Below are 16,287 nucleotides of genomic sequence, written 5' to 3' on the forward strand. Positions count from 1 at the left end.
CATGGACAGGATTGCTCTTCCTGGCCTTCCCTGCCATGATGGATTGAAAGTCTGGGTAAGGACGAACCAACATAAACTTTTCTAATCTGCTTACAAATGAAAGTTTCCTGGGAGCCTAATAAGTACATGTTTGTACAAGTATCAAGTTTAAAGAGATGGCTAATTATCACATGTGTTTTCATCACCAAAACCACAGATCATGTTTGAAAAATGACATAATGTTGACTGGTCATCAAATAGTTTCTGTTAGAAGTGGATGGGTTTGCCCCAGCATTGGGTAGTTCTTTTGATTTTAGTGTAAATAGTTTGGGTCCTGAACTTACTATGCAACTATCAATGCAAATACCCTGATCTCTGTATTGGCAAGGACATGCCTGTGTTATAAGATGTATTTGTTAATATATGTTAGATAATATGTTTTTCCAGAACTTTGTGGTTGCTCCTACACTTCTCAGGGGAGTTTCAGAAAATAGCTCAGGGGTTTAAAATACACGTTATAGTTGGCTTATGCATAAGCCACAAAGATGTTTTTACAATAATTATTTCAATATTGAAAACCCTAATGTTTCTAACCCTCCCTTGTGCCTTATATGGAACATGGTTTTGCATACGTACTCAAACTCCTCATGTTCCAACCTAACCCTAATGTTTTCCTTTGTACAACAGTGGAATTTACTTGATGTCCATAAAATTCCTTCAAAATTTTCCAACCAGAAAATTCTGTGTCTATATTATGCTAATCCTGGCAACGGTTTACTTACTTAAATATCTTTTTTTCTAATAAAAAGCAATGTTTTTCATTCTTTTAGCTACAATTGGCAATATCTCAGATTTTGAGCAAAGACAATGTGCTTTTATACATATGGATATTCAGAAATTCCCTTTAACAAATGTTCTAAGTGATTAAAATAATTGGGAGGTGCATGCAAAATAATTCTTTTCTCAGTTGGTTGGTTGATTTTTATCTCTGTGTGTAGCATGAAATACCATTGTGCCAAGTTTGAAAGTCTTAGATTGAATATAACAAACTTCCCTACTTTACATTATTAAAATTATAACTTCCTAAGAACATCTGATTCTAAGTCTCAAGTCTCTTGTGCTCTTTGACAAAATTGATAAGAGCTTTACAGTGTTATTCCATTATTCATCTACAGAGAGTGTCTCTGTCTTATCTATTTATTGATGAAAAATAAATAAGTACAATGAAGAAGATTCAGACTGTCCTCATATGGGTTGGGAACTTACTTATTCTCTCCACAAATAACACACATTTATGTAAAGGTGTATAAAGTATCATGATCTTTTCAAATACTTCTTTATTCAGGCATGTGCTCAGGAACATGAAAACTAGTTAGTCCAAAAGTAGTTTCTTGTTTGCATTGTCTAAAAATGAATGTTCACCCATAGATTTTGAATAGACTTTATTTTCAGTTTTAATATATTCTTTCTTCCTTGAACTGTAGGTGATAGGAATTTAGGGCAATTGATATTATCTTTGCCTATATTTAAGCTCACTTTCAAAATATAAATAGTTTTGGGCTCTCAGAAAGCTGAGGAAATTTTCTGATGTACAGAAATTGAATAAAGCCTAGATGTGGGAAATTGTTTAATCATTCTGATGACCCTCTGAGTTTTTTATTGACTAGTTTCTATGGCTGTCTATAACAGCCCATGAGTCTACAGCCTTGTGCCTTATGTCAACCAAGTGTGGCAAGGAAGTCCTCCTTCCATCACTTTCCTTGAAAATGAGTCCTCCACCTCTTTCTTCCTTATTATGGACCCTTTGTTAGCATTGGATTTACACAGATAATCCTGTATCAACTCAAATTTTAGGATCAATTGTGGCATCCTTAATCCCACCACTGATCTTAATTCCTACTTGGTGTAGGATATAATGTGGTGATATATTATTTATGATTTATGAAAGCTTGCCTTAGGATTCAGAAAGCAAAGTCAACCACACGTTATAAAGGTCAGGCAATGATGATACACACCTTTAACCCCAGCAGCCATACAGTTTGGAAGTGGTGGGATACACCTTTAATCCCAGGACTCAGGATAAGAAGTCGACAAATCTCTTTTAGTTCAAGACCGCACTGACTACGTGAAATTGATCCAATTCTAAAAGAAACAGCTCTCACAAAGATGATCTCAGCACTTGGGATTACATGCCTTTAATCCCATCATTAGGGAGGTATATAGGACAGGAGCTTGGTCTCAGAGTTGATATTCAGTCTGAAAGGTAGTCTCTAGCCATGTTGAGGAGATCATAGCAGTCTGAGTGAATCTGAGGAGCAGTGAATTTGGAACAGTAAGAGGTATGAGCTGAGGCAGAGGTAAGAGTTAGTACCTGTCTGCCTTGTTTCTCTGATCTTCAGCTTGAAGCTTGAACCCCAGTGTCAGTCTCTGAGTCTCTTATTTTTCATTTTACAATGTAACATGGTTACAGCACTTGAGAATTAAAATGTGGGCATCTTTGCAAAGCTTACTCTGACTAGAGTCTTTCAAAACACACCTTGGGGAAGAGAATCTTCTCAGTGTGTGTGTGTGTGTGTGTGAGAGAGAGAGAGAGAGAGAGAGAGAGAGAGAGAGATATTTAGAGGAAACTTTGCTTTTTTAGATTAATGCCTTTTTTATGTACTTATTAAAGCTTTTTTAGCTTTTTAAAAATACTAATTATAGACATGCACATGAAATTTCCTAATCCATATAATCATTTGAGAATTTGACATTCTGTTTCTTATGTTTTAATATCCAGTAAGGAAGGTGAGTAGAGATGTGACCTTCAGTAGACTCATGCAGCTATTTTTGTCACAATTGTTAAAACATATTCCTTTGAAAGCCAAGCAAAGTAACATTATGATGTATTTAATGTGGATCTGGTTACTGTCCTTTCTGGGCATAGACTTTGGAATAACCTTAAAAGTACCCTGGGAATGTGCTTGTGGGTATGTGGATTGTTCTTCCCAGAAGTGTTGGTGCAGTGTAGATGGGCAGAAATGAGTGAGGGCCTGAGGGCTCTCCAGCCCTTTTCTGTTTGTGACTGCCATGACCATGACTCAAGTGGAACCTTGAAATGAATCATGATTTCACTTTTCCAATTTTGGAAAAGTAGAGTGAAGAAACGACTCTAAGAAGGAAAACATATCACACTTGTTCTGGATCATCAACAACACCAGGAAAAACTCTTCCCCAAGTCCCTAATGTTATGTTGGCCCTGAAAGTTTTTGGGTTCTCTGTGACTCTCACCACCCTCAGACCACACTCCCTGTATTTCAGTCATTTCTTCCATCCCCATCCTTCAATCTCCTGCTCCACTTTGTACCATCTTCTTAATGTGTGTCTGCTGGACAAACACCCTCTCTATCCAAATTGCAACTGAGCAGGACAAGAAAGCACAGAGGCAGGGGGATGCCCCTTACTTCTAGATAAACTCACTACTTTGATAGTAAACATTTATATAGTATTCTTATTTATATCCACTCTGACAAGAGGAATACCTCTGATGTCCTCATTTCTTAGAGTCCTTAACAAGTGTATGCGCCATGGAGGCAAAGTAAATAATCCTCAAATATGGTTAATACATCATAATTTGAACTCCTTACATCCCTTCCTTGGTTCTAGGTACAATTTTCTTCCTGTGAATGAATACTACAGTGTGGGAAAAAAAATTACACTGACCAATGAGACTCCAGGGTCTTGTGATCCCATCAATACACAATTCTTCTGGAAGCAGCTGGCTAGGTGTCTGGAGGCTGTGACTACAATGCTCTGGATTCAGTGTAGTTAGTGTTAACAGGCTTCCATTTCTTAGCAGTGCTTCACATACCTCTCACTTTAATACTCACTTCCTTAAATGACTCTTGTGGCAGTGATGTCTTCACCTGCCTGCTATTCTTGATGGGTAAAAGAAAGATCATTTACATTTACTTGATAATTTATAATATAAAAAATTCTTTCCTTGGCCTGCCAGGTAGCTCAACCTGGAGACCTGAGTTCAATCCCTGGAACTTTTGTAAGGGTGGAAGGAAAAAATCAATTCCACAAAGTTGACCCTCGGAATGAATTGGCTTTTTGAAGCCGATTCCATATGGTGGGATGCCTGGCTCAGAATTGATAGGGGTGGGGTAGGTTGGTCCTGCCTCAACGAATGTGCCAGGCTTTTCTGACTCTACAGGAGGACTTACCCTTTCTGAGGAGTGGATTGGGGTGAGTTGGAGAGGTGAGGAGGGGGAGGAAGGGAAGTAGGGGGGAAATTTGGTTGGTATGTGAAATGAATAAAAAAAAGTTGTCCCTCTGACCTCAATACAATCACTATAGCACTCACAGCAGTAGCCACACACATCGTGTACTTTTGCTTGTATTCATGAGTACACACACACACACACACACACACACACACACACAAACCCACTATAATAATTATTTAAAAGAAAATCATTTCATTTGATACTTCCTAAATTCTAGTAAAAATTAAAACTAAACTGCATGAGGCAATGCCTCAGGATCCTGAGTTTTGTTTCATGTTGTTCTTTTTTCTTTTTGTTGGTTAGCAGTTCTTTCTCACCCCCAACTCATATCACACTCTTTTCCCATGCAGAGGACATTTAAGCTTCACTCTCAGCAAGCCAGTCACTCAGCCCAGCTCTCGCTGTGTTTATGACAGTTTTTACCATGGTTCATTTTTGAATTTTCTGCCTGCTTTTTCCAGATATGAACATGTATGAATGACTCACTCTTAGTTTCTTTGTTTAGATATTTATCCAGAACCATTGCTTTTTCTTCAAGGTAATTTATTGTTTGTTTGTTAAAAATGTGTTTATACATATATATATATATATACATGTGTGTATATGTAAGTATACATGTATATAAACATACATACACATACAATGTGTATAATGGTCATATTCACCCCCCCCCATTACTCCCCTTCCACTCCTGCCAACCTCTCTTCTTTTCAATAAATCTTGTGTACATGAAGGTTACCACATCTGTTATGTTTCTGATTGCAGCACTCCTGTCATATCCAAAAGGAAACTTCCAGAATGCTCATATCTATGCTCTGATTCTTACATTCTTTCTGCTACCTCCTCCTTGTTGTTCCATGGACCTTAGATATCTTGTTCAGGTCTCAGCACTCACGAGTCACTTAATTTCGGTACTTGAGTCAATTATAAGTCCCCTTATTAACCTCTATCCACTTTTAACAGAAGCTTTTCTGGGGCTTCACTTACTCTTTGATGCTGATGCAATTGCTTTGAGGGTGGGGCCTCCAGCATCTAATTTAGTGCTCAACACAGGGCTGAAGCTTGAGTATATATGGATACATATGATCATAGTTTAATGTTGTCTTGGATAAATGCATTACATACACCAAATGATGTGGATTTTATTAGAAATTCTCTTTTAAAAACTCCTTTAAGAATTACACCATTCTTTTACCACTCTAATTGGGATCTGGGAGAACAGAGTTAATAAACTCTCATGCAGTAGCCAACTGTATTCAGAGCATCAGCCAATTTATACTCGGAGGTTTATGAAGAGTCACATGAGTAATGTAATGAGTATAATCATAAGTATAAGCCTCACTCAGCAAAACCAGGTTTTGCCATAGAGATGGATAAACAAATAACAACAGTCAGTTGTAATGAATAATCCGAAGTAAACTCACTCCTATGTGCTATACCCGGCAGGGACATGAAAACACATTCCAAGAACAATTCTGTGTTTTTGAAGAAACTGAAGTCACAAGACTCTTCTCTTGGCTAGAGAACCTGGCTTCTGTGAGTGCTAAATGCCAGGGCTGAAGGGGGTCTGACTGCTGCTGGTTTTCATTGTTTGTTTGACTTTTAAGGAATACTAGCCACCTGACTTCTTTGATCTTTACCATTTGTACCATTTTAATCATGTTAGTAAGATGTAAATAAGAAGCATGTCTGGGGAGATTCTGACCCTGAGAAACAGACATGCTGGCATGTGTCTGTAATCCAGGATTCCAGAAGCAGAGACCTGGATCATGGAACTTGCTGGCCAGCTAGTCTCAATCCAGTCCATGAGCTCAAACTTCAGTGAGAGATAATGTCATAACAATGAAAAGTGAGATGGAGAGCAAATGAAAAATTTACCAGAAGTCTTTAACGTACATACACACACAAACACACACACACATTACTGTGCCGCACACATATATACACACACACGTAATTAAGCAAATATCACTGATAAAAAAGCTAGAATAGAATATATCTGTTAAAATAATGTATGATTTTGTACATGAGAAATAACACATTTAAGTAAACATGCTTTATATTACAGTGATAATTTCAGAACAGCTTAAATTAACATTGTGAACCAAAATATTCATAACCTGTAATCTAATGATCACAATATATTGATTTAAAAATATTAGGTAATTTTATTAGTCAGTGTTCTCTACAGAAATTGAGCTAATAGATTGAATCTCTCTCAGTGTATTTCTCTTTCTATATATAAATATACATATATGTATATATGTATGTGTGTATATGTATTCTAATAAATTCCATATATATTATATAATATATAATAAATTCCATTTATAGAGAATATATGTAATTATATATACTTAATTTAAAATATATATACTTAATGTACTTATATATATTCTCTATATGTGGAATTTATTTCAATGACTGAAAGACTATGGTTCAGTTAATCCAACAATGGCTGGCCATGAATGGAAAGTTCAAGAATCCAGAAGATGACAAGTCCATGAGGCTACATGTCTCAACTGGTCTTCAGTCGATGCTAGAATCCTAAAGAAGTAGGTTATAATGACAGTAAAGGAAGAGATTTGCTAGAAAGTCAAGATCAAGCAGACAAAGAGCAAAATCTTCCATCTTTCCTTTTCTCATACAGGCTTGGAGCAGAAGGTGTTGCACAGACTGAAAGGTATTTCTTCCTGCCTTAAGATCTAGATCAAAGGCATGTGTCCCACCTCACAATCTGGATCTAAGATGTGTGTCTGCCTACCACAAAGGTCCAGACTTGAAGGAGGTTCACCTACTTCAAACCAAGCAAAAAGTCTTACAGGTGTGCTCTATGTTTCTACATTGTAATTAATTCCAGGTGTAGTCAAGTTGACAACTAAGAATAGACATCATAGTAATTTATGATCTGAACAATATTTTAATATTATATAATAATTGAACTTTAAAAAGGTAAGAGAAATAAAGGCACTCATAAATTACTACATGGATCGTTAACCTTATGAAACATGATTTCAATTATGATTTTATTAGGTGATAAACTGTAAACAATTCCAGTCAAGGAATATGGTTCAGCACACATGCCATTCAAAAAGTAATAATTCATGACTTAATATAAGTACTTAGTCAGTTCCAACATACTAACCATATCCTGACCTTTTCATTCAGAGTTGATTTCAGTTTGGGATTTCTTTAGTGATTTTATTTCTTTGTTAAATTCTACTTTTACTCTTTCAATTGTTTTCATCATTCCATTCAACTTTTGCTTGTATTTTCAATCTCTGTTAAGACACTATTCATATCCTCTTTAAGGTCGTTGAATTGCTATTTTAAAGTCTCTGTCTTGTGCTTCAGCGAAATTACTTTTCTCAGATCCTATTGCAATAGGATTTCTAGCTTCCCCGAGAAGTGTATGGTCTTAGTATCTTCATGCCTGTGTTTCTGCCTTGTAATATACATACACAGAGTTAAGGTTTCGGGGGTGTTTCTTGGTGTGATATCTGGTCTTATACTTGTTGAGTAGGAGAATTTTTTGAACAATATCTGTTGTCCACCATGTGTCTTAGCCAAATGTAGTACCCATGGGGTCCCTGGTAAAAGGGTGGTAGTGCCAGTCAGCCTAAGTTACACATCAATGGAGATGGGCTAGAAGGAAAGGCTGAAGTGATGATAGGACAGAAATAGGAAGAACCTGGGTCCACACAAAGAGACAGAGTCCCTAGTAGAGTGGTTCTCAACTTTCCTAATGCTGTGACCCTTTAATACAGCTCCTCATGGCATGATGACCCCTAACCATAAAATTATTCTTGTTACTACTTCATAACTGTAATTTTGCTAGTGTTATGAATTGTAATATAAATATTTCCATTTCCTGATGGTCTGAGGCAACCCATATGAAAGGGTGGTTAATCCCCAAAGGGGTTGCAGCCACAGGTTGAGACCCACTGCAATAGTGAATGGATATGGGCTTGGAAGAGGGGGTCCTGACAGCAGGTTGCAATAGGACTAAGTCTGGAGATACTGTAATGGAGGTCATGAAATACCACCTAGCAAGTACAAGGTCACACTACCTGAATCCCAGCCTAGTGTGGCTTCTGTGGGTGCTTGGTAGAGAGTGGTTCGAAGATTCAGCAGGAGATACCAAGAAATGGAGACAGGCTAATAGGAAAGGTTAAAGGATGCATAGAAGTGCTGAGGGGCATGGGTCAGCACCGCCTTGAGGTTAAGTACCTAAGGAATACATACTTAATGAAACAAAATAAAATAAAATGAAAACTGAGACATGATGGTTTCCTTGAGCTTAAGATTCTCTCAGCATCATGATTTTACACAGCCTGAAACAAAATGAAACATATAAAGATGATTAATAGATACTTCTAAATACAGGTTCAGGATTCATCTTACAAGTTCTTTGTAATTATGGTTTGACTAACTCATTCCATCCCGATAATTCCTATTCAAACTAGAAGTAGAGTATATGTTTTATCTGGAAATTTATCTGTGTATTTTGTACAAATCTTTGAAAACTTAAACATCTGTAGTTACTATAGTAGTTTGATAAAATGCAATTATACTTTCTCATTCAAACATGAAAACAGCTCAGTGGAAAGTCATACATGTGCATTCTAAAATACCCATGCCATTTTCATATAGGGCATGAAGTACTGTGTTGTGCCATGGTCAGCATTTCGCAAGTGCCTGTGTTTATTTTAAAATACATATCTGGTTTGTTCAAGATTGCTTATCTTGCCTTCAAAATTGACCGTTTTAAGTAGATATGCAGTTCAATGATCAAAGAAAGATTTCCAAATATTTCATTGATGATAAACTCAAGCAAAATTTGCAGCAAGAGAATTTTGCTGTGGCTCTTGTTAAACTTACTTTTTGCATCACCACAGATTCCATTGGTTTTTTTCCAAAGACAGAATAACCCACCAGCATGCACACACACACACACACACACACACACACACACACACACACACACACAGTCTCCATCCTGCTGTTGCTGAGAAGAATGTGTTCCACCACAACTGCAGGGCTCTGAGTCCAGGACCAAGCCAGAGAATCACATGGCATCTAACTGTTCTCTATCTTACTAGATACTACCAAGAGGCACCTACCAGAGATGTCACTGTCCATAGTGAGGTAGGCCCTCCCTTATCAATAATTATTCAACAAAATGCCACTCAGACATGCTCATGACCAAGTCTGATAGAGGCAACTTCACCATTGAGATTTCTTCTTCCCAGATACAGCTACATTTGGGTCAAGTTGGCAAAGAGCTAACCAGCATAGCTTGTTCACACACTGTTATGTGTCATGACATTTGATCAGTAATCTTTTCTCCTTTGTTTCTTACTGTTCAAGCAACTTTGGAAATAACACTGAAATTTGTTGTGTTCAGTTACTTCTGGGCTGGCACAAAAGTATTTTTCCTCAGTCAAACTTAGCCTACTAACCAGTCTGCTGTGCTTCTCCATCTTGTTATCTCATATACTACTGTGTATTTAGTTGGCTAGAGTGTAAGTCTTCATATCTTAAGAAAATTATTTTTAAAGTACTGTTTTCTTTACAGTCTTGGTGTTTCTTTTGTGTGACAAGATCTTTGTAGAAAGGTTGTGGCTATTTTGGAAGCATTCCTTCATCACTGAGTGATTTCTATACTGAGTGACATTTTGATTGTAAGTAGAATTTATAGATCTTGGTATTTGTTTGTCTTTCAGCTTTTTAAATACCATCCCCACTAGATAGCAAAAATAAGACAATGTAGACCTTGACACATTGTAACTCTAGAATGTTTTCTTGGATGGTAATATGACAAGATGAAACCTCTGATCCCATCACCTAGTTATTGTCCTTACAAGCCACGTGCAAGTGAAATCTGGCAACTTAACAACTCAAAAAGAATAAATTGTATGTCTTCCATGTAGCATAAAATCAAATTCCTTATAAATTACATCTCTGTAACTGATTCTGACTTGACATGATTAGGCAAGAAATATCATTTTCTTAATTGTTATGCATCCTTTCCATTTTTCTTTTACTTTTGACATAATAGTGTAATTACATCAATTTTCCTTCCCTTTCTGTTGCAGTATATTTGAACACACTGCAGAACGTTAGGAATCTCATTGCTTATTACATGAATGACATCCTGGGAGAGGATTTTAACATGCCCCAAATATATTTATGTCTAATGCTAATGATTAGCTTCAGAATCCATATAACATCCTGGCAGAGAGGGCTTGACAGTAGGGAGGAAAGCAGGGAAGCTGTGCAAACTCATGAGGAATTAGAGACAAAAATTCAAAATCTCAATATTTTTCTTCCATTTCTTGCATTTTTTGGTTTGTTTTTTCTTCCACTTCTTTGAGGGATTTTCCTATATCCTCTTTTAGGGCCTCTATAATTTTCATGAAGTTGTTTTTAAGGTCATTCTCTTCTACTTCATTTGCATTGGAATGTTGGAGTCTTGCTGGTGTGGAGTCTCTAAAATCTGGCGGTGTCATATTTGTTTTTCTGTTGCTGAGTGTGTTTTTGTATTGTTTCTTTCCCATCCCTTCTTCTAGTAGGTACAGAAAGAGCCCCTTATTGGTCTGGTGGTTAGGGGACCAGAGTTCCCTTTTGGTGGGTACAAGCAAGTCCAATACTCAGGTAGTTCTCCTGTTCCTGGTCCTAGTCCTGGTCCCATGGTTGGAGAAGAAGACCAGGAATCTGCAGTGCATAGGCTCCCACTGGCAGTCTGCAGACACTAGTCATGGTCTGCTGGTCCTGTTGGCAGAAGAGAAGACCAGGATATCTGGGGTGCATGACTCCCACTGGGAGGGGAGGCTCTGTGGCAGTCCGCAGGCAGTCCCCAGGCAGTGGAAGGCAGGCCCGGATACAGGGTCCGGTTTATTTGGTCCAGTTGATGGAAAAGAAAGCCAGGAAGCTGGAGTTCATGATTCCTGCATGGAGGGGAGGCTCTGTGGCAATTCCCAGGCAGTCCGCAGGCACTGGAAGGCAGGCCTGGATACAGGGACTGGTTTACCTGGTCCCCTGTTCCCATTGCTTGTGCCATTGGTAGAAAAGAAAATCCAGGGATGGTGCATGCCTCACGCCATGAGGGTAGGCTCTGTGGCAGAATCCAAGAAACTGATAGACTCTATGATGTCCTTAGAAAAATTTTTGACGCAGAAAGTACAAGCACTCAGAGAAACAATGGCCACTAGGCTGCAGGTCTTAGACGACTTACAATCTAATGCATCAGATTCAGATGTACTAGCAACAGGTCATCACAGATGTTTACCTATGCATCTCAGGCACCGGGAAAATCTTCCTAAGGTTTTTATGCCATCTCCTATGGCCTTGCCAGTATCTATGACTGAATAACCAGCAATGAAGAGGCATCCTAATGGTTCCTTTGCTTATCAGTGGGAACCAATAAAGATGAAGGACCGGAAGGGGATCCAACAAGCCATTGCGTCTTATGGTATTCACTCCCCTTATGTCAGGGAACTTTTGAACTCTTGGGCAAGCATGAATAAAGTGACCTCAAAGGATTGGAGTCAATTGATTTCAGCAGTGCTAGAAAATCTGTCTCAAATGCAAATGGAGAGCCTTATGGAGGGAAGAAGATAAGGCTCTTGAGCGTCAAGGCCTAAACAAAGGTTATGAGACTCCCCAAGATAAAATTCCTGGTGAGGATGCTTATGGTGCCACACAGGTTCAGGCTGAATACGACAGACACATCTTGTCTTTGTGCTGTACAGCTATTCTGAATGCTTTGAATATGATTCATGAACCAGGAGAGAAAATAGAACCTTATACCAAGGTGGTATAAGAACCAAGAGAAAGGTTCACTGAATTCTTAAAAAGATTGTCCAAAGCAGTAGAATTACAGATAACAGATTCAGATTCTAGGAGAATACTTATAGAATCTCTAGCTTATGAGGATGCAAATCTACAATACAAAAGGATACTTTGGTAATTGATAATCAGATCAGTGCCATTGGACAAATGGGTCTTGTATACAGCCAATATTGTGTATAAAGATCAAGATACAAAATCTTGGGTAGGAGAGACAATTTCTAAAGCTTTGAAGAGGCACCAAGATACCAAATGCCTTAACCGGGAGGACAAAGAAATTTGGGTAGGAGAAACAATCACCAGAGGTTTAAAAAGACATTGAAATAACAGATGCTTTAACTGTGATAGAATAGAACATCTAAGTAGAAACCTAGGCATAGCATTCCTAGAAATAATGGTCCTCCTAGGAATAATTCATACAGAAGGCCCCAGCCTTCTGGATTATGTAGAAGAGGTGGCAAAGGCCGACACTGCACCAGTGAATATAGGTTGACCACAGACAAACAATTGGAAACTTTACAATTGGGAAACTTCTCAAGGGGCCTCTTGAAAGCCCCCATGTCAAAAGTGGTCCAGTCATTCTCAGTAACTGTGAACAATCTCTCCCAGGACAATTATCAAATCCACTGTTTTTGTAAAGAATAATAGCACTCTGGATGATAGATTAGCTACTGAGGATAAACCAATCGTAACTGGGATAAACAAAAAACATATATTTTGGCAAACTTCTATACAGGATCACAGACCCAAATTACCAGTTAAAGTGAATAACAAGGGTGCAGGGGAGAAGGGGGAGGAAGAGGGAGATGGGTTTGACATGTGAAGCAAGTATGAAATAAAAAAATAAGAAGTGAATAATAAGGTATTTATTTGAAATGTAGACACTGATAATGATGTCACCATCATAACTCAAAAAGCCTGGCCTTCCAGATGGCTCCTACAAGAAGTAAATGTTCAATTCTTAGGAATTGGCACCCTATCTCAAGTAAAACAAAGAATGAGATTGATTGACTGTATAGGGTTAGAAGGACAAAGAGGAAGACTGAGGCCATATATCACAGATATCACTATAAATCTCTGGGATTGTGATCTATTGCAACAAGGGAATACCCTGATTAATGTTCCTCCTTTATCATATATTAATCACAAATAAGCTCCTAGTGGTAGAACAAATATTGTAAGGCACTACAGAAAAAAATGCCAAACATACAAGCTGTACAGAAACAGGACGCTAGTGCCAAACCTACAAAGGAACCAAAAGACACTACCCTTAAAATGGTTAACAGATGAACCTGTCTGGGTAGGGCAATGGCCTATCATCTGTTAGAAGCCAGAGGCTTTAGAAAAGCTGGTTCAGGAACAGCTAAATACTGTACTTATTGAAAAATCTACCGGTCAATGGAATTCTCCTATACTTGTTATCAAAAAAAGTCTGGCAAATGGAGGAGCTTACTTATCTGAGAGTCATCAACAAAGTAATTCAACCTATGGACTCTCTACAGCCTGGGATGTCATTGCCTTCTCTGATATCTCAAGGATGGCTAACTATAGTAATTGATCTAAAAGGTTGCTTCTTCACTATACCTTTACAAGAAAAAGACAGGGAAAATTTGCCTTCACAGTGCCTACCTATAACAATTCTCCATCAGTTAGAAGATTTCAATGGAGGGTTTTGTCACAGGGAATGTTAAATAGCCCTACTTTATGCCAGTATTTTGTGCAACAACCTTTGGGAATAATTCACAATTTTGGCAATCCATGATTTACCAATATATGATGACATACTGCTGGCTGATTTGAAAGAAGGAATGTTGACAAAGATGTTTGAGGCAGTAAAGGAAATTTTACCCTGCTGGGGATTACAGATTGCCCCTCAAATAATACAAAGAGGAGATTCTATTAATTATTTGGGTTATAAAATAGATCTGCAGAAAATTAGGCCACAAAAAATAAATATCAGGAGAGATCATTACCAGACTCTTAATGATCTTCAAAAACTACTAGGAGAAATTTCTAAATTACAGACAATTATTGGAGTAGAATGGCATGATTTTAAATACCTAAAAATGGCCCTAAAAGGAGACAAGAACTTAAATTGTCCACGAATATTATCAGCTGAGGCTGAACAAGAAATAAAATGGGTGGAAAAGAGAATACTAGAAGCACATGTGGATCATGTGGATGGATCCAAAACTAGACTGCATTCTGGTTATTTTACAATCTAGGGAATACCCCTTGGGACTTTTGATGCAGAGGGAAGATATCACATTATAATGGATATTTCTGCCACATACACAGATTAAAAAACTGAAGACATATATAGAAAAGATCTCTAATTTGATTTTGAAAGGTAAGTTAAGGCTTTATCACCTACTGGAATGGACCCAACTGAAATTACAGTGTCTTTAACTAATAAAGAAATTTCTTCCTTATGGAAGGATAATGAATATTGGCAAATCTTGCAGTAACTTTTTTGGGAATGTTCAGTAACAATTATCTTAAAACAAAGAGAATCAAATTCATAAAGAAAACAATTTGGATCCTTCCATGCATTGTAAGAAAAATGCCTATCTTTCGGGTTCCTACATTCTACACTGATGACAACAATTTAGGGAAGGCAGGTTATAAATCAGAAAATATAAATAAAGCAGTTCAAAGCCCACACAACTCGATACAAAAGGCAGAGTTCTATGCCATTCTCATGGTACTTGTAGATCTTATAGAGCCTCTCAATGTACTTACTGACTCTCGATGTGCAGAGAGAGTCATCTTATAAAATGAGACCACTGAATTTATTCCTGATGAAACAGAATTAACTTCATTGTTAATACAACTACAGGAAACTATCAGGAATAGAATTCATCCTATATATAAAACACACATAGATTCCAAACGGATGGGGCTGCCAGGTTCTCTACCATAAGGTGATGATGAGATTATTGATCTTTTATTAATAGGAAATGTGTTTAGAGGCTTCAGAATTTCATTAAAAAACACCATCCTAATAGCAAAGGCTTAAAGAAGAATTTTTCTATCACTTGGCAAGAAGCCAAGGAAATAAGAAACTGTCCCAGCTGTTCATTCTATAATCAAACTCCATTACCAGCAGGCAGTAAAAATAAAAGTTATTTGCAGAAATGAAATTTGGCAAGTGGATGTGTTTCACTTTCCAGAATTTGTACTTTAAAATATGTACACCCTACCATAGACACATTTTCAGGGTTCTAATGGGCTACTGTGCTTAGCTCTGATAGGACTGATTCTGTTGTCATATACCTATTAGAAGTGATGTTCATTATGGGTATACCTGCATAAATAAAAACTGACAATGCTCCAGCATATGTCTCCAGCAAGTTGGAACATTTTTTCAAATATTATAACACAAAACACATAACTGGTATACCATACAATCCCACAGGACAAGCAGTGGTTGAGAGTTCTAACCACACTTCAAAAGAAATGCTCCATAAACAGCCAGGGGGAACAAAGACAGAGAGCAAGGAATTTCCTAATAGCAATCTTCAAACACTTAGAAAGAAAATGGGGCCCCACTTCATCGACTCCACCTGATCTGACTTGATGCATCTGAACTGACAAGTACCACCCTGAAACCAGTTTGGGACTACATCGCTCTACACAACTACAGACTAATTAACTGATATGGTGCACCTTCTACACTCTGACTAGGGCCTCAGACAAGAACTTCAATCAACATAAGAACTTTAATCAAGAACTTCCATCAAGCATCTCCTGCCAAACAGAGACTGGGTAAAAATGTTGTATCTAGTCTACTTAAGACTTTTACTACACTAACATTTTCTTCCTACAGGATTCCATGAGACTATCATTGTCCCAATTCTTCAGGAAGTAATCTTGAGTAGACTATGCCCCCTTTCTCTACTGTTGACATTATACCTGTTAGAGTTAGTTTTCAATAATTTAGGGTTGGGAGTGGAAGGAGGTGTTCAGACTTAGGCATCTCTTTAAGATAAATTTAGGGTTTAGATGGGATAATATGCTTAGGATAGGATATACGTAGATTATAATTTGTTTATTATCTTCTATGTATATATATATTTTATATATGTTTGAGACATTTTGTATATTGACACAATTTAGTTTTGTTCTAAGTCTAAATCTTTTCTTTAGACTAAAAGGGGAATTGTAGGGACAGATCTACGTACCC

Source organism: Mesocricetus auratus, unplaced genomic scaffold (assembly GCF_017639785.1).
Source record: "Mesocricetus auratus isolate SY011 unplaced genomic scaffold, BCM_Maur_2.0 Super-Scaffold_100011, whole genome shotgun sequence".
NCBI classification, from domain to species: Eukaryota; Metazoa; Chordata; class Mammalia; order Rodentia; family Cricetidae; genus Mesocricetus; species Mesocricetus auratus.